Source organism: Neovison vison, chromosome 4 (genome assembly GCF_020171115.1).
Source record: "Neovison vison isolate M4711 chromosome 4, ASM_NN_V1, whole genome shotgun sequence".
NCBI lineage: Eukaryota > Metazoa > Chordata > Mammalia > Carnivora > Mustelidae > Neogale > Neogale vison.
The window spans coordinates 131,105,433-131,132,028 of record NC_058094.1 but is presented as its reverse complement, the minus strand read 5'-3'; positions in this window follow the sequence as shown (position 1 = coordinate 131,132,028).

Sequence of the window (26,596 nt, the reverse complement as noted above, 5' to 3'; positions counted from 1 at the left end):
GACTGGTTAATTTTAGCCATTCTGACTGGTGTGAGGTGGTATCTCACTGCGGCTTTGATTTGTGTTTTCCTGATGCTCAGGGATATGGACCAGTTTTTCATGTGTCTGTTCACCCTCTGGATGTCTTCTTTGCAGAAATGTCTGTTTATGTCCTCTGCCCATTTCTTGATTGCATTATTTGTTCTTTGGGGGTTGAGTTTGATAAGTTCCTTATAGATTTGGGGTAGTAGCCCTTTATCCGATATGTCGTTTGCAAATATCTTCTCCCATTCCATCAGTTGTCTTTTGGTTTTGTTAACTGTTTCCTTTGCTGTGCAAAAGCTTTTGATCTTGATGAAATCCCAATAGTTCATTTTTGCCCTTGCTTCCCTTGCCTTTGGCAATGTTCCTAGGAAGAAGTTGCTGTGGCTGAGGTCGAAGAGGTTGTTGCTTGTGTTCTCCTCAAGGACTTTGATGGATTCCTTTCTCACATTGAGATCTTTCATCCATCTTGAGTCTATTTTTGTGTGTGATTTAAGGAAATGGTCCAGTTTCATTTTTCTGCATGTGGCTGTCCAATTTTCCCAACACCATTTGTTGAAGAGACTGTCTCTTTTTCACTGGACATTCTTTCCTGCTTTTTCCAAGATTAGTTGACTACAGAGTTGAGGGTCTATTTCTGGGCTCTCTATTCTGTTCCATTGATCTAAGTATCTGTTTTTGTGCCAGTACCATACTATCTTGATGATGACAGCTTTGTAATAGAGCTTGAAGTCTGGAATTGTGATGCCACCAACTTTGGCTTTCTTTTTCAACATTACTTTGGCTATTCGAGGTCTTTTCTGGTCCCATATAAATTTTAAGATTATTTGTTCCATTTCTTTGAAAAAGATGGATGGGATTTTGAAAGGGATTGTATTAAACGTGTAGACTGCTTTAGGTAGCATAAACATTTTCACAATATTTTTTCTTCCAATCCATGAGTATGGAACATTTTTCCATTCCTTTGTGTCTTCCTTAATTTTTTTTCATGAGAACTTTATAGCTTTCTGAGTATATATTCTTTGCCTCTTTGGTTAGGTTTATTCCTAGGTATCTTAGGGTTTTGGGTGCAATGTAAATGGGATTGACTCCTTAATTTCTCTTTTTTCTCTCTTGTTGTTGGTGTATAGAAATGCAACTGATTTCTGTGCATTGATTTTATATCCTGACACTTTACCTAATTCCTGTACAAATTCTTGCAGATTTGGAGTGGAGTCTTTTGGGTTTTCCACATAAAGTATATCTTCTGCAAAAAGTGATAGTTTGACTTCTTCTTTGCCTATTTGGATGCCTTTAATTTCTTTTTGTTGTCTGATTACTGAAGGTAGGACTTGTACTATGTTGAATAGCAGTGGTGATAATGGACATTCCTGCTGTGTCCCTGACCTCAGCAGAAAAGCTCTGTTTTTCCTCATTGAGAATGATATCCACTGTGGGTTTCTCATAGATGGCTTTGATAATATTGAGGTATGTGCCGTCTATCCCTACACTGTGAAGAGTTTTAATCAAGAAAGGATGCTGTTCTTTGTCAAATGCTTTTTCAGCATCTTTTGAGTGTATCATATGGCTCATGTTCTTTCTTTTATTAATGTATTGTATCACATTGATTGATTTGTGAAATTTGGACCAACCTTGCAGCCCTGGAATAAATCCCACTTGGCTGTGGTGAATAATCCTTTTAATGTACTATTGGATCCTATTGGATAGTATCTTGGTAAGAATTTTCCCATCTGTGCTCATCAAGGATTCATGGTGCTATTCTTGATACCCCACCTCAAGGGCTCAAGGATGGAATGACTCTGCCACTGAGTTCATGGAATACATAAGCTCAGTAATATGATTGTTGATTCACTTCTGCCCCCGTCATTCTTGAGTGCACATCCAATTGCTGGAATCAAGAACTGAGAACCCTGGTCACAAAGGAATCAGGGGAAGTTAGTTTTCATCTTCAGACTCATAAACCAGAAGATTATATCAATGCTTTGCAAGGGTTTCATCAAGTCTTTATAACTCTCAATTTGGTAGGTGCAAGAGCTTGATTTTTGCCACAGTTTTAGTAGATGACCATATGTAGCTTAAACACAGTTAATAGAGTTTCTCACAGCTTTGAATTATCTTTTAAAGTCACGTTATATCTAAAGGCTTAAATAAGCTTTGTTATTTACTATTACAAGTTGAGGAGGAAGAAAGACATGACAGAAGAGAGGTAGGTATTCACAAATTATGTAAAATTATGGATATATTTGTTAGGGGAATAATATCTACTGTGTGTATAAACTAGATATTTTGAAAAATGATCAAGAAAAAAAGCTTTTTGAAATAGCTTGAAGCTCTTTTATGTCAGCTTCTCTAAGTGATTTCAAGTGGTACTGCTCATTATGATACCCAAAGGAGATTGTTTTGGGAAATGGGAATTTATATGGTGAAATGGAATAAAATGTATTGCACTCAATTTTCATTTCATAGCTATTATCCAACCTGGATAGTAGAGCTTCTAAAAGGTGGAGAAGAGAAGGCTTGCCTTTGACAAATAGGACCAATTTTTAAAAATATATTGTGCTTCTAAAGCCAGCAGCCAGGAGGAACAATGTCCACTCCTCCCACACACTATATCACATGAATTTCATTATGCTGATGCCATTTTAATGAGGATCTTGGGCAGGTTTTGAAAGTTTCTACTGGATACAAGAAATAGTCATTTGAAAAATCAGATATAATAATTAAGATTCTGATTAAAAATGATAGATTGACTTTCTACATAGATAACTTTGGATTAGTCTTTCTTTTTTTTAAGATTTTATTTATTTATTTGAGAGAGAGAAAAATCACAAATGGTGGGACAGAGTAAGATGGAGAAACAGACTTCTCATTAAGCAGGATGTCTTAGGCAGGGCTTGATCCTGGCATCCCAATACCATGACCTGAGCCAAAGGCAGACGCTTAACCTACTAGGCTACCCCGTTGCCCTGCTGTGAATGAGTCTTGAGTAAAGACAGTAAATGTCATGCAGCAATATATATAATCCTTGTGGAAGTTGTAGAAGTATCTGTTTCTGGACTAAGACTAATAAGTCTGTATTCTCCAATATTGCCAGAGGCATTTTCATAATTTTTTTAGAAAAAATTTACATATTTAAGAGCTCTGTAAAATGCACTGGCATTAAGGAAAAACTGCTGCAGAATACAAAGGGCCTGTTCAAATTAATAATTTAAAAGTTGAACCTGGAAGCATTTACCAGTCTCTCTACAATCACCACACACACACACACACACACACACACACACACTGCATAGAGCTCCTTTCCTTTTCACCACAAGGCAGGAATTGAAAGTATTTCTCTCTTTAATAACTGACAAGTTCTTTCATTTTTTCATTGATAGCAGCAAGATGTCTTGCCCCACCTGAAAAATAAGAATAATAATCTAGGTACAAAATCTGATGCTTGAGTCTATAGATCATTCCTGATGAACAAGTACCATCTCCTCATAAAGACTGTGCTTCTTAGCTTTACAGGTACATTTGAGGTAGGTAATTTCTCCACATGGTCAGAAATGCAAATGAAGTTAAAAGGCAAATAATGAATCATGGAACTAATGATGTACTTTTTGATGACTAACATAACATAATAATAATAATAATAAAAGTTGTTTTTCCCTCAAAAAAAAAAGACTAGAATGTTATCTAAGGACAACAGAAAGATAAATAAAAATATTGCTATGTTAAAGCAAGCACAAAATAATTGACGAACTTATTTTCCTAAAAAAAAAGGCCTCATTTATTCATCAATCTTATCATACTAAATTGTACAAAAAAGTGAGCATTCCGAAGCATACTGTTTTCTATGTTATTTGTATTTGGCTTGAGAAAGAAGATATAGGAGAAAGTACTGGAAAAAGCAGATTTATATATCAAGTATTTATTAGTATCATTAATGTGTCAAATATTTGGGAGAAAACCATGGGAAAAAGGACTTGCTCTTTTCTATAAGACTGCTTATCTCCTGTGAGTTGGCAAAAATATAAACTTTCAATTAAATGACAAATTTTGTCCTCTTGCAGAAAAAAAATGCATGTATAATTATTCATGTTTTCACACGGAAGGCCATACCAGCTCATTGGGAAGCCAGGATTCATGCCTTCCTGTGATGTCAATATTCTGTGTGCACATGACAGCACTAGAACTAGGAGTAGAAAGACCAGACAGTAGTGTGTTCTGGGTAGAATGGTGGCTTGAACCAAAGCAGTGAGGAGAGTTTGGTTTGTATTTCAAATGTGTTGAAAATACAAGTAGAAGACCTTGATTGCATACAAACAAAAAATCTAGTGAATGTCCATAGAAACCAGATTCATCAGGATAGTTTAAATACAGAGGCTTAAATAAGGCGATTGTGTTGGAATTTAAGAGAAAAGTAGAAAAAGTTTAAGGTGTTCAGTTTCTAACAAAATTAGTTGCCATTCACATGGCTACAAGTCTCAATGGAAGGAAATATTTTACCAAGAGTCTGAGAGCTGGGGATACAGAAAGAGAAGTGATAAGATGACAGTTATTGCTCAAGACAGAGCACAGAGTGACCCTCAGAGATAAGCATCAACTCTCTCTTCCTACTCTCAGTCTCCTTCTATTGGATGAGCACAAGAAGCCAACTGGCAAGACAACTCTCATAACAGAGTCCACAAGGCTGGTTTTATGGTACAGAGAGTCAGGTAGACCAGATGGATAAGATGGAAGTGGCGAAAAACACAGCATACATATACACCAAAAACCAAGTCAAAATACAAATGACAGAACTGATATCACAACAAATGACTAATTTTATAAAGAAATCTTGGTAGTCAATAATAAAGTCAATAGAAAAAAGAGCAAAATATGAGTAGACCTTTCAGAGAAAATGAGATGTATAAGACACACAGTATGAACTGATGCTTAACAACATTGAAATATAATATATAAAAACTAAAACTGTACCCAGTAAACATCCACCTACTACTTACTTTCATCCTCAGAATGACAAGAGTTAAGTTTGTGAGTATACTTTTTTCCCCCCAAGGCTGGATAGATCGGCTTACTTACATGTAAGTAGGAAGGCAAATTTCTACCAATCCAAAAAGGACGATTGTGTTCTCCCTCTGACTTGCTTCAACAATAAACCCAAGTTTCCAGCTCCCCTCTAGAAGGAGTTAGTCCACATATGTAGCACCCCAAAGCTCCCACCTGAGAGATGGGACCCCAGGTTTCCTAACTCTGAGAATCAAGGTTTGTTTATATGAATCACATAGAACTATAGCAGACAAGTAAGCAGTTGTTAAATAGGCATGAGAGTACTTCCCTATAGCTGTAATTCTGGGCTCAGGGTAAAAGAAACAAGCAAAATGTCCAATTCCCAGATTCTCCTGGGAGGGTTTTGACTTTACTATCCTTTAGTATCCTTTACTAGTATCCTTTACTAGCTGCAGCGTGGGTACCTAGCTTCTAAGCAGTTGGCATTTTAGTTCTGATGTGATATTCCTGAGAAGCCAACAGAACTGGTAGACACTTCCCCAAATTCTCTCTCTGGCTTTTGCCAACAATAAAATTGAGTCTCCTACTGTTCCCTAAAAGGAAGTTCTCTGCACATCTAGCATTCTAACTTTTGCAGCTGTCATCTGAGGCACGAGCCCTCCAATTGTTTGGTTCTGACAGCCAGTGGGGGTTGTCATTTATGACTTCCACAGGACAACATTAAATAACAAAAAGCAGTTTTTAAACTTGTGTGTAAGTACTTCCTATAAGTATTCCCTCTGGTCCCAAGACAGAGGTAGCAGATAAAAATATCCATCTTCCACTTTCTCCCTGAAGTGTATTTGACTTTATAAAATCTCACCTGCAGCCTTACAATATTGCTTCTAATTATCTTGAATGTGATTGCTGATAGCCTAAAAAGCTGGTTAGCAAATTCCTCCCATCTCTCATGGCTCATTCCAACAGTAAAATCAGGTTTCCAGCTTCTCCCTGAAAGGAGCTTGTCCAAATATGTACTACCTCAACTATTATGGCTGTCAGTGGAAGCACTGGCTCTAAAGTCTCTCAGCTCTGAACACTGATGGGACTTAACATTCATGAATCCCATGGGACACAAAACAACAAGATGGCTATCTGGGTGCACAAACACTCCCAGACAGTTCCCTTATCTCAGCAAAGAATGAGTAACAAAAACACCTACCTCCCAGGTTCTCCCTGAGAAGGAGGGGCTATATTCCATATCTAACATCCTGACTTTCCCAGCTTATGTCTGCAGGTTGGGTTTCTCATTAGCCTGCGTCAGGGAGCTAAAGGGGAAGGCAGTTGGTAGTCTTTTGGAAGCCTGAACAGTCAAATGTACCATTAAGACACTGACATCTTTGCACATCCTCATTTATTGGGAGCTACTGAAAACAAAGATGGCAGCTTGGAAAATCACAGAAGATTGAATGGCAAATAGGAACTCAAGCCAGGATGATTGAAGAGGTTTATCACCCATAGGAGACCAGTCTGTCAAGGCTGGGAGAGGTGACTGTTTTATTTAATGCTCACAAAGCAACACAGAGTAAAGAAAGATGAAGAAACAAGGAGCTATGTCCTAAACAAAAGATAAATTTCCAGATAGTGACCTTAATGAAATGGAGATAAGTGATTTTTACCCACTAGAGTTCAAAATAATGGTGTTAAAATTGCTTACCAATGTGTGAGCTAAATGATATTTTAACAAAGATAGAAAATATCGGGGTGCCTGGGTGGATCAGTTGGTTAAACATCTGACTCTTGGGTTTAGCTCAGGTCATGATCTCAGGCTCATGAGATTGAACCCCTTGTTAGGCTCCACACTCAGTGCAGAGTCTGCTTAAGATTCTCTATTCTTCTCTATATGTATTAAAAATATCAAGAAGATATGAAAAATACCAAAAGAAGAAAAAAGAAGAAGAAGAAAAAGATCCCACAGAGCCAACCTAAAGTTAGAATGAAGGAAATAACAAAAATCAGAGGAGGAAAAAAAAAATGAAATAAAGACTAAAAGTCTTGACAATAGAAAAGATCAATGCAACTAATAGTTGGCTTTTTTTTAAAAAACAAACTGACAAACTTTAGTTAGACTAAGAATAAATATGAGAGAAGATTCAAGTAAATCAAATCTAAATGAAATAGACATTTTAACTGATAACATAAAATACTAAGGATCATAAGAGGCTACTACGAGCCATTTTATGCCAACAAATTGGATTACCAAGAAGAAATGGATAAATTCCTGGTATAGAAACCCTACCAGGACTGAATTATTGTAAAATAGAATATCTGTGCTGACCAATTACTCATAAAGAAATTAAATTAGTAATAAAATTCTTCCCAACCAAGAAAAGTCCAGGACCAGATGGCTTAACATTGAATTATACCAAACATTTAAAGAAAAAATAAGGCCAATCTTTCTCAAATTCTTTCAATAAATAGAAGAGAACAGTTTCAAACTGATTTTGTGAAGCCCAAATTACCCTTATACGAGAAAAGAAAACTCAGGCCAATATCCCTGAAGAATGTAGATGAACAAATCCTAAGCAAAATATTAGCAACCTTAATTGAACAGCACATTCAGAAGATACACAACAGAATGGAGTGGCATTTATTTCTAAGACAAAAGCATGGGTCAATATATGTAAATCAGTAAGTGTGATACACCAAATTAATAGAATGGAGGACAAAAAATCATATGGTCATCTCAATAGATGCAGAAAAATCATTTGATAACATTCACCATCTTTCATGATCGAAACTCTCAACAATATAAGTAGAGAAAGGATGTATGTCAACATAGTAAAAGCCATATATTAAAAGCCCACTGCTATCATGAGATGCAAAAGTGAAAATCAGTAATCTTTTCTATTAAGATAGAACATGACAAGTTGTCCACTCTTGCCACTTTTATACAAATTATTGTTGGAAGTCCCAGCCAGAGCAATTAGGAAAGAAAGAGAAATAAAAGAGATCTAAATTAGGAAGAATTATAATTTTCCCTATCTGCAGATGACTTGATACTTAAGACTTCATCAAAAATTGTGCTTCTGCACAGCCAAGGAAACACTCAAAAAAACAAAGAGGCAACCCAAGGAATGGGAGAAGATATTTGCAAATGACAGTACAGACAAAAGGTTTATATCCAAGGATCTATAATGAATTCCTCAAACTCAACACCTAGAAAACAGTCAATCATATAAAAAAAATGGGCAGAAGATATGAACAGAGACTTCTCCAATGAAGACATACAAATGGCTATCAGATACATGAAAAAATGTTCATCATCACTAGCCCTCAGGGAGATTCAAATTAAAACCACATTGAGATATCACCTTACACCAGTTAGAATGGCCAAAATTAGCAAGACAGGAAACAACATGTGTTGGAGGGGATGTGGAGAAAGAGGAATCCTCTTACACTGTTGGTGGGAATGCAGGTTGGTGCAGCCTCTTTGGAGAACAGTGTGGAGATTCCTCAAGAAGTTAAAAATAGAACTTCCCTATGACCCTGCAATTGCACTCCTGGGTATTTACCCCAAGGATACAGATGTCGTGAAAAGAAGAACCATCTGTACCCCAATGTTTATAGCAGCAATGGCCACGGTCACCAAACTATGGAAAGAACCAAGATGCCCTTCAACGGATGAATGGATAAGGAAGATGTGGTCCATATACACTATGGAGTATTATGCCTCCATCAGAAAGGATGAATACCCAACTTTTGTAGCAACATGGACAGGACTGGAAGAGATTACGCTGAGTGAAATAAGTCAGGAAGAGAGAGTCAATTATCATATGGTTTCACTTATTTGTGGAGCATAACAAATAGCATGGAGGACATGGGGAGTTAGAAAGGAGAAGGGAGTTGGGGGAAATTGGAAGGGGAGGTGAATCATGAGATACTATGGACTCTGAAAAACAATCTGAGGGGTTTGAAGTGGCGTGGGGTGTGGGAGGTTGGGGTACTGGGTGGTGGGTATTATAGAGGGCATGGATTGCATGGAGCACTGGGCGTGGTGAAAAAATAATAAAAACTGTTATGCTGAAAATAAATAAATTTAATTAAAAAATTGTTGACACTAATAAATGAACACAGTAAAGTTGCTGATACAAATATAGATAATATATATAGTATACAATAATAACACAATAATTAAATACAAATTTAACCAAGGAGGAGGATGGCCTGTACACTGAAAACTATAATACATTGATGAAAGAAATGACAAAGACATAAACGTAAAGATACTCCATGTCTGTGGATTGGCAGAATTAGGTTTGCTAAAATGTTCATATTACCCTAAACAACCTACAGATTCAACACAACAGTATGAAATTCCAATGGCTCTTTTTAAAGAAATATAAAAAGAAAAAGTTCTAAAATTTGCATGTAACTACAAAACACTGAAAACAGCCAAAGAAATCCTGAAAAGGAATAACAAATCAGTAGACATCCATTTTCTTGATTTCAAAGTATACTATAAAGCTGTAGCAAGCAAAACGTTCTGAATAGAAACAGACACATAGATCAATAGAACAGAATAGAGAGCCTAGAAATAAACCCATGCATTTATGGCCAATTAATTTTCAACAAAGGCAACAAGAATACACAATGGAAAAAGGATAGTCTCTTTAAGAAATAGTACTGGGTAAATTGGATATATACTTGCAAAAGAATGAAATTGAACCCTTGTGTTATAAAAAATCAACTCAGGGATGCCTGGGTGGCTCAGTTGGTTAAGCGGCTGCCTTCGGCTCAGGTCATGATCCCAGCGTCCTGGGATGGAGTGCCGCATCGGGCTCCTTGCTTGGCAGGGAGCCTGCTTCTCCCTCTGCCTCTGCCTGCCACTCTGTCTGCCTGTGCTTGCTCTCGCTTCTCTCTCTATGACAAATAAATAAATAAAATCTTTAAAAAAAAAATCAACTCAAAATTGATTAAAGCTTGAACATAAGACCTGAAAACAAAAAACACTTAGAAAAAACTTAGGGGTAAGCTTTTTGACAGTGATCTTGGCAATGATTTTTTTAAACATTATACCTAAAACAGAAATGTAAAGACAACAAACACTAAAATTAATGTGTTAGTTTACTTCAAACTAAAAAGCTTCTGCACATCAAGTGAAATCATCAACAAAAACAAAAGACAAGTTATGAAGTGGGAAAAAAATATTTACAAACCACGTATTTGGTAAGGGGTTAATATCCAAATTATATAACTCATACAGCTGAATAGTAAAAGTAAGCCCCAATAACCCAATAAATATTTGCATAGAGAACCTTGATAGGTATTTTTCCAAAGAAGATGTACAAAAATAGCTAACAGGTACATGAAAAGGTGCTAGACTAACATCACTAATTATTAGGGAATGCAACCCAAACCTCAGTTCACACCTGTTATGATATGTATTCAAAAAGACAATGATAAATGCTCATCAGAATGTAAAAAGGGAATATTTGTACATAGCTGGTAGGATAGTAAACTAGCATCGCCACTATGGAAATGGTATGGGAGTTCTCAAGAAATTACACAAGGAAGCTCTTTAATGATCCAGCAGTTCCACTGCTATGTGTATATCCAGAGGAAACAAAATAATTGTGTCAAAGAGATAGCTATATTCCCATGTTTGTTGCAGCTTTATTCACAGTAGCCAATGTAGGGAAGCAACCTAAATGTATGTGAACAGATGAATTAATAAAGAAAATGCATATATGTATACAAATAGAATATTATTTAGTTTTACATATATCTATACATGTGTCTATATATATTTATATATAATATAAACAAATATAAAATAAATATAAATAAATATTCTATTTTTTTAAAAAAGGAAATTCTGTCATTTACAACAATGTGGATAAAACTGGAGGGCATTATGCTAAGTGAAATAACCTGGGTGGGGGGGGATTTATTAGCTCATATATACCGAGAGCAGAATGGTGACTTCCAAGGGCTGGGGGAAGGAAAATGAGGAGAAGTTGGTAAAAGTGTAAAAACTTTCAGTTATAAGATGAATAAAGTCTGAGATTATCATATACAGCATATACATACTAGACTATATTTGAAATTCTGTATTGCATGATTCAAATGTTCTAAGAGAGTAGATCTTAAATAGTATTATACCAAAAATGATGTAAATATGGGAGATTATTAATGTGTTAATTAAATTGATGGTGAGAATACCCTCATCATGTATACACATGTGAAATCATCACATTGTGCACTTAATTTTTTTTTAAGATTTTATTGATTTATTTGAGAGAGAAAGAGAGAATGAGCAGAGAAGGGGGCAGAGGATCAAGCATACTCCCCACTGAGCAGGGAGCTTTGCTCAGAGTTCAATCCCAGGATCCCAAGGTCATGATCTGAGCTGAAGTCAGAGCTTGACGTTTGACAGACTGAGCCACCCAGCAGGCGCCCCACACATTGTGCAATTTAAATATATTACATTTTTTTTTGTCAGTTAGACGTCAAAAAAAACGAAAGAAAAAAGAAACATTTTTTTGAAATTCTATTGTAATTTCACTACAGTGGAGTTGTCTACTAATATATTTCCATGTGTGTGAAATAACACATATTAAATTGTTATATGTGGTACTAATTGTAAGGTCAAAAACTGAGAAAATCTTAATGAAAAAATCTTACTTTTCACTACCTGAGGATACAGCTATACAACAGATTTACATGCATTTTTAAAGGAATATAATGGGTAAGCTTCAAGAAGAGATAACCATATAGTACCCATTTGTGCAAATATATTTAGAAAATAATATAAATCCAGTTACCTATTAAGTGGTAGGCAAGGATGCTGGGCAGTTAAAATTAAAATTAAAAGATAATTTTAATAAATTTATTTATGCATAATATATAAAATATGATACATATATTATTGATGTTTATATCAATATGTATATATGTATGTATATCTTCATCTCCATTGAAATTTAAAACTTGCTGGAAGTGAATCTTTCCTTGTCAACTCTACCTGCTCCATTAAATTACTAGTTATATAACCTAAACCAAAGAGGGGAAAAGGGGATGGTAAGAGTTACTGGGGAGATAAATCATAAGTTTATTTTACAAAATTAACATTGTCATTAATATATTATTATAATTTGGCTAAAGACCTTTATGTTCTCCGTCCTATTAAATATTAATTTATTTATCATCCAGTCAATAAAGACTTTTAATAGATTGTAAGGTGTTTTCTAACTTAAAGAAAAGAAAAAAAAAAACCTTGACAAATCAAAGAGTTGGAAAGATCCAAATTTTGATATTTTAAAGAAAACTGAAAAAAGTCATGTCTGTATCATGTAATTCCAGAACATAATTGTATGTGTTTTATGTGTTCTTTCACCTGTTTAGACTTACAAAATCTACATGTTTACAAGATTATTTAATTTTGATAGAAACATATATCTTTCATAATGATAATTGTACATTTGACTGGATGTTAAGGCTTGAAAAAGTTACATGTTTAGCTAATAATAGATGCATAGATAATATTTTCCCTTTTCAAATATATTATTTCATATCTCTATATGCTCTTGAACTGTGCCTAGAAAGAAAACCTAGAAGCATCAAAAGGAAAACCTGTAGTGCAATTGGTGAGAGACAGAGAAAGTTTTATCATTCTATTGTGTAAGTCAAGTGTATTTTATTGATAAAACGGATCACTGATAATTGACAATGTGTCCACCATAAGTAAATGTGTAAGTGCTGAGTTGTGTGTGTGTATGTGTGTGTGTGTGTGTGTGTCTGTGTCTGGGTGCATGTGTATGTGTGTTTTTTATTAAACTCTAAAATGAGAAAATATTCATTTGTTTGTAATTCCATCTCCCTAGTTATAGCACTGAGTGAAAAATAAGACTATTTTGTCCAAATTACTGAAAAAATCTCCTGCTACTAAAAATATGAGAGATTGACATGAAGTCTCTTTAACAACAGTAAGATATCATTGTTCTACTTTGTATGATTTTCCTGAATGACTATAAAGCTGTTATAACCAAACATAAAAAAATGTGGTATTTCCATCAATAAATGAAAAATAGGTATAAGCTCATCAAATATTGGTTAGATATTTAACTTTTTATAGCATTAACATCCAGTCAAATCAACAATATAAATTACTAAAAATGCATATTTTTAATAAAAATTAAGTAATATTTTGGACATGTGTACATTTTTGGATCCTCAATATGTAAAAGAACACATAGAATTATGTTTAAATCTAGGAAGATCAGAGAACACCAGGCAGGATAAATATTAACTCTACTCAAACATACTGTATTCAGAGTTCTGAAAACCAAAGACAAAGAGAAGACCTACAGATGAAGAGGAAAACAAACACTTGCCTAGAAAAGAACAAAGATATGATTTATAGATTACAGCACTTTCTCATCAGAAACTATGCAAAGAAAAGAATGACATATTTAAAGTGATAAGAGGAACATAAACATGCTCCTATAGAATGCTGTATTCAAGGGAATTATCCTTCAAATGTGAAGGAAAAGTAGAGATTTTTCTCATGGTTAGAAATGCATATTTCAAACTCTAAGACTAAAATAAATAAATAAGTAAAAAAGAAGTGTAATGGAGATGTTAAAAGAGGAGGTACAAAAGTATAATTATATGAAAATAATCAGTTAAGAACAGAAGGCTGAACAAGAAAGAAGAAAAATAAACATAAAAAAATTACAAATAGAGTAGATATTAATTCAAAATCCATGATCAACTTTATATGTGAATAATTTATAGATCAATTTTAAAAAACAGCAATTATCAGTGTGAATAATACATAAGACCAAATTATATGTTGCCTATTAGAAATCCTCTTTATATATAAAGATTAGGATAGATTAAGTGATGGGAAAAGATACATCATACTAACACTCTGTCTTAAAACTGAAACACAACAACCTGTCTTTGATCAGCATTGCAGATCTACTCAACACTCAGTCGTTTCCAAGATGGAGGCTTGAAGGTTGAATAGTGGAAACACAGAAGAGAAGGAATGACTCTGTTATAGTTGATTCATGGCACCACACGTTTATGAAAATCCATAGAATTTGCAGAACAAAGGATGGATCTTGATGTATGCAGATTAGAATAATTTAGGAGGTTCGGCTATGACAGGTTGGAATGCAGACTATGACACAGAATCTAACTGTATTAGAAATGTAAGAAGGAACCTCACCGAAGGGGATGGGCTGAAATGATTGTGACCTAAGTAACTCCGGAAATTAATGTGATCTGTAGGACTAGAGGCAATAGGACCTTGCAAGTAAACCATAAACACTGTGCTTTAGGAGGCACCTGGGTGGCTGGGTTGGAGAGGTGTCCAAGTCTTGATCACAGCTCAGGTCTTGATCTCAGCGATGTGAGTTCAAGCCCTGCCTTGGGCTCCACGCTGGGCTCACAGCCCACTTAAAAACAAAACCAAAACACTGTGCTTTAGTAGATAAAATGGTTTCTGACAGAGTTATGGATTAACACTTGTAAAACCACTGTATGAGCGTAATAGTTTTAAACCAGTAAGTAAATGTTTGGTCAAGGTGCAAACTAGGTGTCTCCTTGCTGTAATTGGGAATTACAGATGAGCAAGGGGAAGAGGCTGGAAGGACCCGTGTGCTACTAGGTTAGAGTCAGAGACATCAGAATGAGTTCTATTTTGTTTAATAAAGGTATAAGTGATTACATATAGAAATATTTATAAATATGTGCAAATATATGGGTTAACATGCAATTGCAAAATATCCTGACAATAAAAGCAACAGGATTCCATGGAGAAATGACTGAATCTGGGGCCACAGCAAAAAGTACACATGATAGGGCCCCTTATAGGGCCAACAAGTGAAAAAGTGCTAAAAAACAAGCAACAAAAACAACAACAACAATAAAACATTATGACTGGGATGAGTCAAAGGGAGGCAGGGACCAAGGGAGTAAGTTCCTAAAGGTCAAGGATGGATCATTAGAACAACGAAATAAATAGAGTATTTGATTATAATATAACATGTGAAATATAGATCTAAGAATAAAATGGTAGAATTAAATACATTTAGAAATAGATAAATGTGGGAGAATAGACAAATAGGTCATGCAAAGAATCCCAAATAAATTTTGCAGATAGTCCCAACCTCAAGGAGGTGGAGCCTAACTCCCCACTTCTTACGTGTAGGCTGTGCCCAGATTTAAAGAAGGATTATTTATTACCAAAACAAAAACAAAAACAAAACAAAAAAACTCTTTGAATAACAAAAGCAAAACCACAACTATAATAGAAATTCAGAATTTTTTTACCTCCTGACCATCCAAACAGAAAATAATTATGGTTTAATTGGAAACTGGATGAGGATGTAAGTTAATAATATGAATGGTAATATTGATAAGATTTGAAAATTAGTAAGTGAAAACATAAAATACATACTTTGTTTAGTTGTAAACCACCCTTTTTCCTTGAGAAGATACATTATAAACATTGCAAATGATCCATCTTCCCCAAATTCCCTATAACTAAGAAGTTATAATAAGAAGATTATATAATGATTATATTATGATTATATATAAGAAGATTATAGACACTGAGCTATAGAATTTTGAGATGGAAAGATGCAGAGGATCAGAAACTATGGGCCAAAACGTTAGGGACTGAACAGTAGAGAAGTGTGGATTTCAATTGGGTTAAAGAGGAAGAGAATCATTTAGAAGTGTAGAAGACAGGAAAGACATTATTTAAAAATTTAAGACTTCACTTTTTTAAGTAACAGGACAAAGTTCTGCTGTTTAAGTGATTTGACCTGCATGTGGTCATAAAAATAAAGGAATATCTATTAGAATGAAGAATAACAGCACAGACACAGAAACATAAAGTTATTTGTCTTGGAAGAGGCAGGTATCGTCTGTTTTCATAGTGATGGAAAACCCCACTTTTCAATTTCTCCTTAAACCTCCCTCACTTGGCTTGAAAAAGGGAGAAGCACAGCTTTTTCTAGAATGGAACAATCCTCTGAAAAGAAATCCTTCTCTCTCTGCTGTTATTTTGTCTTCTCGTGCAGATGGACTGAAGCTAGGCTTTGCTCTACAACTTGAAGCCTCAGCAAATATTTCTAGACGTCAGAAAATTCCTTTTAATAAGCTGTTAAAGATACAATGGACATTATTTCTCTAGCCCCTTCCATCGGATGGGCCGAATGCAGCTCCAAGTACTAGGAATACTCCCTTGCAGTAGCATAACAACAATCAAGATTTTGTTTTTTCCCACATGGACAAGAAGTCAGACAGGAGGGAGACGAGAGCGGTGGAGTCTGTGCCCACCGGAAAAGGAGGGCTACAGAAGTGCCGGAACTCCTAGCTCCTATTTTTTTTACAACCTACTTTAGAATCCGGATTTTGTCATTCACTTTTTGTTTCCTGATTGCAGGACAGTTCTCCTCTTATGCTGCACAATGATTCACAAAGGAATAAAGACATGTAAAGAGGAACACCTATTACCTTTTAAAGATCTGTGTCTTGGGGGGGCTGGGTGGCTCAGTGGGTTAAAGCCTTTGCCTTCAGTTCTGGTCGTGATCCCAGGGTCCTGGGATCGAGCCCCACATGGGGCTCTCTTTAGCAGGGAGCCTGCTTCCCCCCCCCTCTCTCTGCCTACCTGTGATCTCTGTCTGTCAAATAAATAAATAAAATCGTAAAATAAAATAAAATAGATCTGTGTCTTCTCCATATACCCATTCCATGAATTGTTAGTTACCTACCACCCTTGGCTCCACAGGAGGTTGGGTATGTCATTATACTTAACAATGAGAATAAACATGGGGCCAATTTGATATTGGCTTGGCAAATACCAGTTTCCATTACATCTACTTAAAAGTTTAGACAACACACACATGCGGAGACACACACAGATGGTCAATGTCCTCATTTTACTCATACGAGTGAGTCATCTACCATTTGACTGCTTACACAAATGTTTGCAATTTAACATGGGAGACTGAAGCATATTCTGCCAAGGCTTTATCTTTCTAGCAAAAACTTCTTTTGGAAAAGTAGTACCTTTTTTAACTTTCTATTCTTTTCATTTATGAGGATTGTAAAATATAACACAGGCCTGTCTCTATATAAGTAAAAAAAGGAAATAGATACCAGAAATATAATATCTCAAGTAAAGAGCCAATTTCTTTTGAATGAAGAATCATTTCTTGTGAATGAAGACGGCTGATCACAGGGCTCAGAGAAAGGAAAAGTGGTCACATTACAGGACTTGAGTGATGTGACCACACATTCCACTTTACTTGAAAGAATATGAATTAGAGTTACTCAAATGAGAAATGCAGGATTTTAAAAGTAATGATTAACAATCTATGTGAAGAATTTCCAGTAAAGGTGTAGTTGTTGTGTAGAGGCAAATTCATGGACTTTGAGCTGCCCTAATTCTAGAGTTTCCTGGGACTTCTAGAATAGTAATGGACCTAAGAAAAGCACAAGCCTCTGTTTAATAACGAGTAAGTTGGAGGAATTCTCACATTCATAACTGTGACTAATCCCAGAAACTTTGTGAATCAAGTGTTATTCTCTTTTCTGCTACTGATAATTTTATAACGTAAATTACTCATCATGAAATGATAACACCTAAATTGAATTTACGTTAAACCACAGCAGTCAGTTATACAGATATATTAAACGTTGGTTTCTGGAAGCTCTAACAATCCTTGACAGTTTTAGTTACATCACTTTTTAATTTGTTTTTTAAAAAAACATACACTACTTCATTTTAAGATTTCCACTTTTAGTGAGAGTACTTTTCTATTCAATTTCCTTGTTTATTACGCCATCAATGCAAGTCTGTTTTTTAAAAAAATGAATAGACAAGTGCTTCGTTAAGGGATCTCAGAAAGTCACTCTATAGGTTGAGGCAGGTCCTTTTCTGTCTTTGACCTTTTGAAATTGTGTTTTAGAATAGCAAATGGTCTCCCATTCAGAGCAGGTCTCATTATGTCTGTTCCAGATTCTCTCCACTTAAGCCGGGAGGAGGTTATTAACATCTCTCAGAGAGAAACGCATGGAGTCCTCTGAAGAGATGCTTATGTGAATGTGGACTGGTTCAGGCCTCTTTTTGTCATGAAATAATTACTGTTGCAAAATACCAGCAGGTGTTGAAAGAGCAGGATTAATTTGTAAGAGTTGAATGACATCATTTCAAATGGCTTATTAAACACTAATTAGATTTCGAATTGTGTGACTCTCCATATACTTATGTCAGGGTGGGGAAGTTTAAACATCTGCTTTCTCTATGAGGGAGGTGAATAAGGTTACAGTTTAATTTTCATAGGTGACAGTTTATCAAATGAAATCAAAATGGAGATATCCAGCATCATGTTTTATAAAATGAAGAGTATATTTAAATCTCCATTTCTGTTCTCAGTGTTCTTAGCCAACTAAGTGACTGTATTAAACAGGATAATTCCTTGATTTGCTGTTAGAAATTCAGAGCATTTCTGTAAGGAGTTTACTTCAGATGTATTGTTCAATAAGAACACGACAGTCCTGGATTGAAAAAGACTTTCGAAGAGTGGTCAAGCTAAGTAATACCACATTTTGTCTTTGTAATGTGGTAACACGGTGTTTTATTTATTCAGTGTTAATAACACATTTTGTTTCCTAAAATACTGATGTTTCATTATATAAAATATTTTAACAAGTAACTCACTCTGAGGATATAATGTTAAACTAATATAATGATTTAAAGAATAACACGGATGTAATAACTAGAGACAATATCTTTCAGGCAGATCTCTTATGCCTCAGCCTATAGGACAAAACAGCAAATACACTGGAATTTGAGTCAAAGATAATAGCAGATATAATAACAAAATAGATGACATTCTGAACTGTCAGATAACCCATGGTTACTGTCTTAACCTGGAAAACAAAATAAAATAAAAGAGCAGAATAATAAAGAATATCAACTGATTAACATCGCTCTTCAACAAAACTCATTTCATATTTACCCTCTAAATGTACAGGGACATTTGCAGAGTAAAATTCCCCTAAATCCATAACAGTGACTGCCTGTCCCAGCGCCTGTCTCTGTCTTCCTCCTTCCCACCCTCCCCCTCACTCCCACGGGATGCTCCAGTGGGCGACTGAGCCACAGTGGGACCAGAGAGAAGAGAAAATATGCACTATACACTTACCAAATGCCTTCTTGGGGCACCTGGGTGACTTAGTTGATTAAACGTCTGGGGTCATGATCCCGGGGTCCTGGGATTGAGCCCCACATTGGGCTCCCTGCTTGGCGGGGTGTCTTCATCTCTCTCTCCCTCCACCCCTCCCCATGCTCCTGCTTGCTTGCTCTGTCTCTCTCTCTCTCTCGCTTGCTGTCTCTCTCAGATAAATAAATAAATAAATAAATAAGATCCTCCCAAATCTTGAACCAATCAGGAGAGTGAATCAAATCTCTACACTAAAAAGCAGCATTATATTTAAATTATATCTAAATCTATTGTCATGCCGTCATCAGCTCTCCTAAAGCCACGTGATAGGGGACCCGCAGCAGGGAACCACGAGTGACCAGAGCACACTGTTCCTTTTGCACAATAATGCAGGCTCATATGACAGAGAACAGCTTGTCTTTATAATATTTTTATAGTCTCCTTATTATGGATATTAGACGTTAATTTTGTCTTTATGTTTTTAAATACTGCATGAAAATGACTGTCTGGATTCCTGAGGTTTTATTTCAATCTCTTTAAATTCTGCTCCAAAGCGAGTGAGTGCCTCAGTCTCCTCAGCCTTACCAGCTCTGAGCTTGGTATTTCAGAAGTGGTCCATGTTCCATCTCACCAATGGTGGCTTGCTTGCTTGCTTGCTTGCTTTTTCTTTTTTTGGCCTTTGTTTTCACATTCATTCCCAGATTTTCTCATAAAAGACAGGTCAGGTGTCAGCAAATATATAACATCTGAAATTACGTTGTTGATTTATTGGTTTGACTGTTTTTATTTCCTACTCCCCCTACCACTCCCCCAATCCTTATGTCCACTGGAAAAGCCAATTCCATTATCTCCTCCCCTGGTCTTCTGTTAGCTTTCCAGGCACACAACAGGCACCCAAAGACTACCTGTCGAATAAGTGATTCTGTAGTTTTGGTTTGATTTGTTTTTGTTTTGTGAGTGTGTGTGTCTGTGTGTGTGTGTGTGTGTGTGTGTGTGTTTTGTTTGTTTTGTTTTGTTTTGTTTTTTCTTTTGGCATGGGACATGTACTTTTCTGGGGGAAAAAAAAGAAAGAGTTATAATTTCCCTGGAAATTTATCAGTAATCATTGATACAGGATATTTAGAAGTCATTTCCCTGAGAATTTACCAATTATCACTCAATGTATACAACCAAAGAGAAGAAAACTGAAATTTTAGCTGTTTATAATCACTCATACAAGCTCTGTTGGCCATTTTTATCAAACTGTAGGTAAGAATTTCCATGCTGATATCAGCCTAAGCAAAAGAGGCACCCACTGGATGATATAAATGGTAGCAGACCCATTTGCCTCTGGTAGAGGTTCTGTTTTGAAGTCATAATGGTTGAGGCCAGAGTGGTTGGTGGAGTCTTCTGTGAAATGTATTAACCACTGTGGTCAGCAGTTTATCATATAAACAGAGGCAATACCTGAGATTTGAAAGGTCTGATATCTTTGTATGAAAACTAATTTACCTGCAGCATATAAGACATTTGGAAAGAGGTATTATCTGGTGCTAAGGACAATAAGGCAACAAGTTAGCAAGGTTTTCTGGCAGCATATTAGAGGGAATATTAACAACAGGTACAGATCTAGCACAAAAGCAGCCTGAAAAGATTAGATGAGAGATATCTTATCCTTTCAATTACCGCAGAGCTAAAATTAGCTTACCACAGACCTGATACTTATTCTTACTTGAAATATTGTGTCACTTTTCAACCAGACTCCTTGAATGGATTGATTGATGATTCATTCATTCACTCATTTCAAAATACGTATTTAGTAACTTCTAAATGCATTGCTTTGTCCTAGATAGTGGGGACATGGAATGAGTGGTATTTTAAAAACAACTAAAGATACGAATAAACGAACTTGGAATAATGAACAACAACCTAGTTCTAAAAACAGCTGACGTGTAAATAGAGCTGAGTTCAGGACCATGCCAATATTAATGCGGACTGAAAGTTTTTAGAAGATGAAAGGTAAGACATCACTCACTGTGACATAGAGAGCACAGAACGGCTATGTTTCTATCTCCAATAAAAGAATATTGGATGACAGAATGTTGCCGCGATGGTTTTTTCTGTTGCCCAGAAAAAGTTTTATGAACTGCTGGATCTATCCAATTGACTTTGCAAAAATCAGTTGTTAAGACTAATGAAAGCTCTGATTGAGGGGGAAACGGTCCTGTAGGAACATGCAGCAGTGACTCAAGTCTTAGCCCACACAGGCAAAATGAAAATGTAGAATGGACAGTGTCTACAGATCCAACCAAACTGAAAATAATCAAACCAAAAAATGTGCAGGGAAAATGTCTTCTACGCTTTGGCTTCATTTTCCAATTCAATATTTTTTTTATGGTGAAATAGACAATGTTCTTTGTAAGAGCACGGTCAGGCATCCAGAAATTTCTTTTGAGATCCCCGTTTGGTGAATCAATATTATCTGTTGACACCTTGACCCTGAACTCACAGCGACACGCAGGCACCACCACAAAAACAGGTGCCGTGGTTCTAATTCAGAATGCTTTGTTCCGGTCACAATCCTTAAGCATTCCAGATAACCCACAGCAGTGACCTTTGCAACATAAATGTATACTCTTGGTTAGGTCATAGTTTCTTTATCTTACGTCACTTTGATGGCACAGTATTTAATAATACTAGTTCAAAAGAGCAACTCAAATTATTTAGGGGGTCACTATTCTATATTCAGGTTACTGGGAGCATCAATTACTCAAAACAGTAGTAGAATGTTATGAGAATGTAGCAATTCCCCATCCCTCTACTGAAGAGCCTCCTACATGGTGTTTTGCTGGCTGCAGGTGCTTTAGTATACTAGTTGTTTTAATTCTGCAGTAGCTAATAAAAGTTTTATCCTTGAATTTTTATTATTTTAATTGCTACTTAAATTCTTTTGTGGGAAGCCTGTCCTATGAAAATGTGTTCTGTGTAAAAAAGTTCTATTTAGCTCTCTATTTCCTTGACTCCTCAATATAGAAAAACCTCTAAGTGACAAAAAAGGACAGAACAGTAAGCCTAATATTGTTTGAGAGGTAAGCATTGTTTGTGTGTTGTGTCTAACCCATGTCTGCAATTAACCCAGTAATTCTGTAATTAAGATTATATGACCTTCGGGGCGCCTGGGTGGCTCAGTGGATTAAGCCGCTGCCTTCAGCTCAGGTCATGATCCCAGGGTCCTGGGATCGAGCCCCGCATCGGGCTCTCTGCTCTGTGGGAAGTCTGCTTCCTCCTCTCTCTCTGCCTGCCTCTTGCCAACTTCTGATCTCTGTCTGTCAAATAAATAAATTAAATAAATTTAAAAAAAAAGATTATATGACCTTCTAAATCCTTTAAAAGTTCACTTATAACATCAACATAATTTCATTTCACTATATTTCTAGGGCTGGGATAAATAATTGTAATGTTTCTCATTAAAATAAAGTACTTGAGCCACACTTTCTAATAGTGTAAGTCCCTGTAGCTATCAAGCAGTTAAAATATGACAAATCCAAATATTCAAACACACACACACACACACACACTACACTCATATACATTGTTTAGTATAAAATACACTACAGATTCCCATCTGTACCAAAAAACAACACAAAAGCATAAAATATCTTCTAGTCATTACAGTCCCAAAATAACCTGTGTTATAATTTCCATCATTATCAATTTGTATTCTGTTTTTAAACATGATATAAATAGAATCATGCAGCAGTTAAAAAAAAGCATAAAATGCCTTCTTGATAATTTTGTTGATTTTAAGTTGAAATAAAATGTTAATATTAACATTATATATATGTATATATGTATGTGTATGTATATTTTATATATATATATTTTTTTACTTTTTTTAAATGTTATTAGGACAAAATTTCAAATTGCCTATGTGGCTCAGATTATGTATTGATGGGACAGCATGGGGCTAGATTGTCCTCAGATAATGGAAATGGACTTGAACCTGCATATATTAAAACAGATGTTAGAGCAAGAACATGAAATAATGTGGAAATAGCAAAATAGTTAGGTCAGTTGAATAAAACAGGAACCCAGGAGTGAACTCTAGTGTATTTATATACAAGAAGACTGCATTTTTTTTTAAAGATTTTATTTATTTATCTGACAGAGAGAGACCACAAGTAGGCAGAGAGGCAGGCAGAGAGAGAAAGAAAGAGAGAGAGAGGGGGAAGCAGGCTCCCAGTCGAGCAGAGACCCCGATGCAGGACTTGATCCCAGGACCCCAAGATCATGACCTGAGCCGAAGGCAATGGCTTAACCCACTGAGCCACCCAGGTGCCCAAGAACACTGCATTTTAATGGAATAGACTAGTAGATCAATTTTATCATAATTGAGTAACAATAAAGAATGCTGAGGCTATTTATTAACTATTTAGTAATATGTTAATTTCATCTTTTTTTTTTAATCTTTGGCCTTATACCCATAGCAGCCACAACATAAATAATGGAAAATAACATATCGATAAATTAAAGCACATGAAAATTACCAACTGTTTTCATCTTCTTGGCCTGCCATAACGGATACCACAATCTGCATGGCTTAAAGTAGAAATTTATTTTCTCATAGTTCTGGAGCCTGGAAAGTCCGAGATCAAGTAAAATAGGATAGTCTCTGGTGACCGTTCTTTTCCTGGAGTGTACGGGTACAGTCACCTTCTTGCTCTGTCCTCACGTGATGGAGAGAGCCGAAAGGGGACAGTGAGTTCTTGGTTGCTCTCCTTATGAGGACGCTAATCCTGTGCGATCAGAGTCTCCACTCCAGCAATCTCATTTAACCTTAACTACCTTCTTATAGGCCCCATGTCCAGACAGAGTTACGCTGCATTAGAACTTTATGTGCATTTGGGGAGAGGGACACACAATTCCATCCATAACACCACTTTTATTAAAAACTGGTGTAATAATAAAAAGGCAAGTGAGAAATCATAGATAAACTAATTCCTGGGAATAATGTAGAAAAAAAAAATCAAAGAAAAACTGCCCATAATATATGAGCTAAGTAATAAGTAAAAGGTAATAAAGGAAGTAAAAATGTTCATGAGCCACTATTGGAGTTCACATTGGTATAATTAATCTGTAGGGAAATTTGGAATACAGATGAATTCTAGAAATACGTGTTTAAAATTATATATATAATTAAATCATTATTGGTAATAGTCAAATAATAAAAAATTAACATAAATGTGAGGTATTTTATTTAACACAAAAGAGTGTACAGACATAAAGATTTTCTCCTTCAGCAAACACTAGCCAGGCTCCTAACCAAGGACAGAACTGTCTACTTGGTTAGACCTCAAACTTGCCTGATAAAGACTCCAACAGTAACAGTTTTCAGCCATTCAAGGACGCGTCTCTGCAGTCCTCCCCTTAAAGGGCCTGGTTGAGAAAACCGAAGGCTACCGGAAGCATTCAATGTTTGTTCCACTCAGCAGCTGAAGAGCCCTCTACCCCAGACCCTGTAGGACTGTAGGAGCTTAGCTTCTGAGGCCCCAGTCCCCAACCCAGGTAGATGTCACGTGGGAGAACCACCCCTCCCTAGTTTCTGTAATGTTTTTCTTGACTCTGCACAAGTCCCCACCAAACCCCCTCTGTCACTCTCCCTTCAGAGCATCTGGTCACCTCTGCACAAATCAGAATTAACTCAGTTCTTTCCCCACTGTCTATGGTTACTGCATAAAATCTGTTTGTTCTAGTTTAGCTGCCGTCTGCGGTTGTCTTGGACGGTTGTATGATAAGATACGATATAATCATGGGAAATCATGGCTGTAGGAAACAGTTTACAAAAAGTATAACATGCATGTAGGTGCATAAACATATGTGTGTGTTTAAACACACACACACCTGGATGAGAGACAGCCATTATACATCATGCACGATTTGCTGACCTTTTTAAAGAGGCCGTGGTGGTGGCGGTGATGGGGTTGGGGGAGCGCTGTAAAGATTCTCGACACCCCACTGAGTGACACCCGGTGAATGACCCAAATGCATGTGACTTTAGTCTTCTCATGTCATTAGTGTCCTTTACGAAAGATATTTCTTTTGTAAATTGAAGAAAACTAAGAAAAATACAAAAAGAATAAAAATAAATCAATCAAGCCCTCCAGAACTATGGATAACCGTTCAGTGACTGGAGTTTTCTTTCAGATTCTTCAGTTTTATGGTTGCTTTCACTGAGCTCAATCACAGAGTTCTGTTTAAAATAGGTTATTTGTGGGGCACCTGGCTGGCTTAGGAGGTTAAGCATCTGGCTTCGGCTCAGGTCAGGATCCCAGAGTCCCAGGATCCTGGAGTCACAGGATCAAGCCCTGGGTCAAGCCCAGGATCGAGTCCTGTATTGGGCTCCCTGCTCAGCAGAGAAGGAACCCTCTGCCGGGCTTGTGCTTACTCTCTCTCTCAAATAAAATAAATAAAATCTTAAAAAAATAGATTATTAGTACTATTTGCTGATGTGATTATTCATCTTTTTAAAAAAGGTTTATTTATTTGTTTGAGAGGAAGAAAGCAAGCAGGGGGAGAAACAGAAAGAGAGGCAGAGAAAATCTCAGACTCCCCCCACTGAGTGAGGCACCTGACTCCGGGCTTGATCTCACACCCGTGAGATCATGACATAAGCTAGAATCCGATGAGTCCCAGAGTCAGCTGACTGAGCCATCTAGGCAGCCAGGCGTGATAGTTTTTCTACTAGTATATCTATTATGATCCTGTGTTATTATAACACAGATTCTAAATACCATTTGATCAGTCTCAGATTACAGCACTCTCATGTTGGCTGTGTGACCATGGGCAAGTTACTTAACCATTCTGTGCACAAGTTTCTGCTGCTCTTTAAACAGTAGTAGTGTGTAGAATATATACCATATAGTGTATACACACACACACATATGCACATACATATGCACTAATGTATATATATAAACACTAATCATATATATGTATATATATAGTTCTATGTAAACTTCATTTACATTTTACTTATTTTATCATCCAAAGAGGAGAAAAAAAAACATGTTGAACTTTACTTTACTTGTTGTCTTTAGGGGAAATGGTTTTAAGGGTTCCATTACAGTATAAATATCCATGATTCTTCATTTATTACTGATGATTCCACATTGTGACAAAATATATTGATGCTTGTTGAAATAGTTAATATTTTTTGTCTTGATTTTTAATTCCCTAACATTAAAAAATATTCAATATACTGTTTTTGCTTTTAATGGCCTAACATTTTATTTGCAATTATTTGACTTACTTTTAGATACATACATTTTACACAAATTCTGGGTAGATATTTTTGTTTGATCAAATATGAG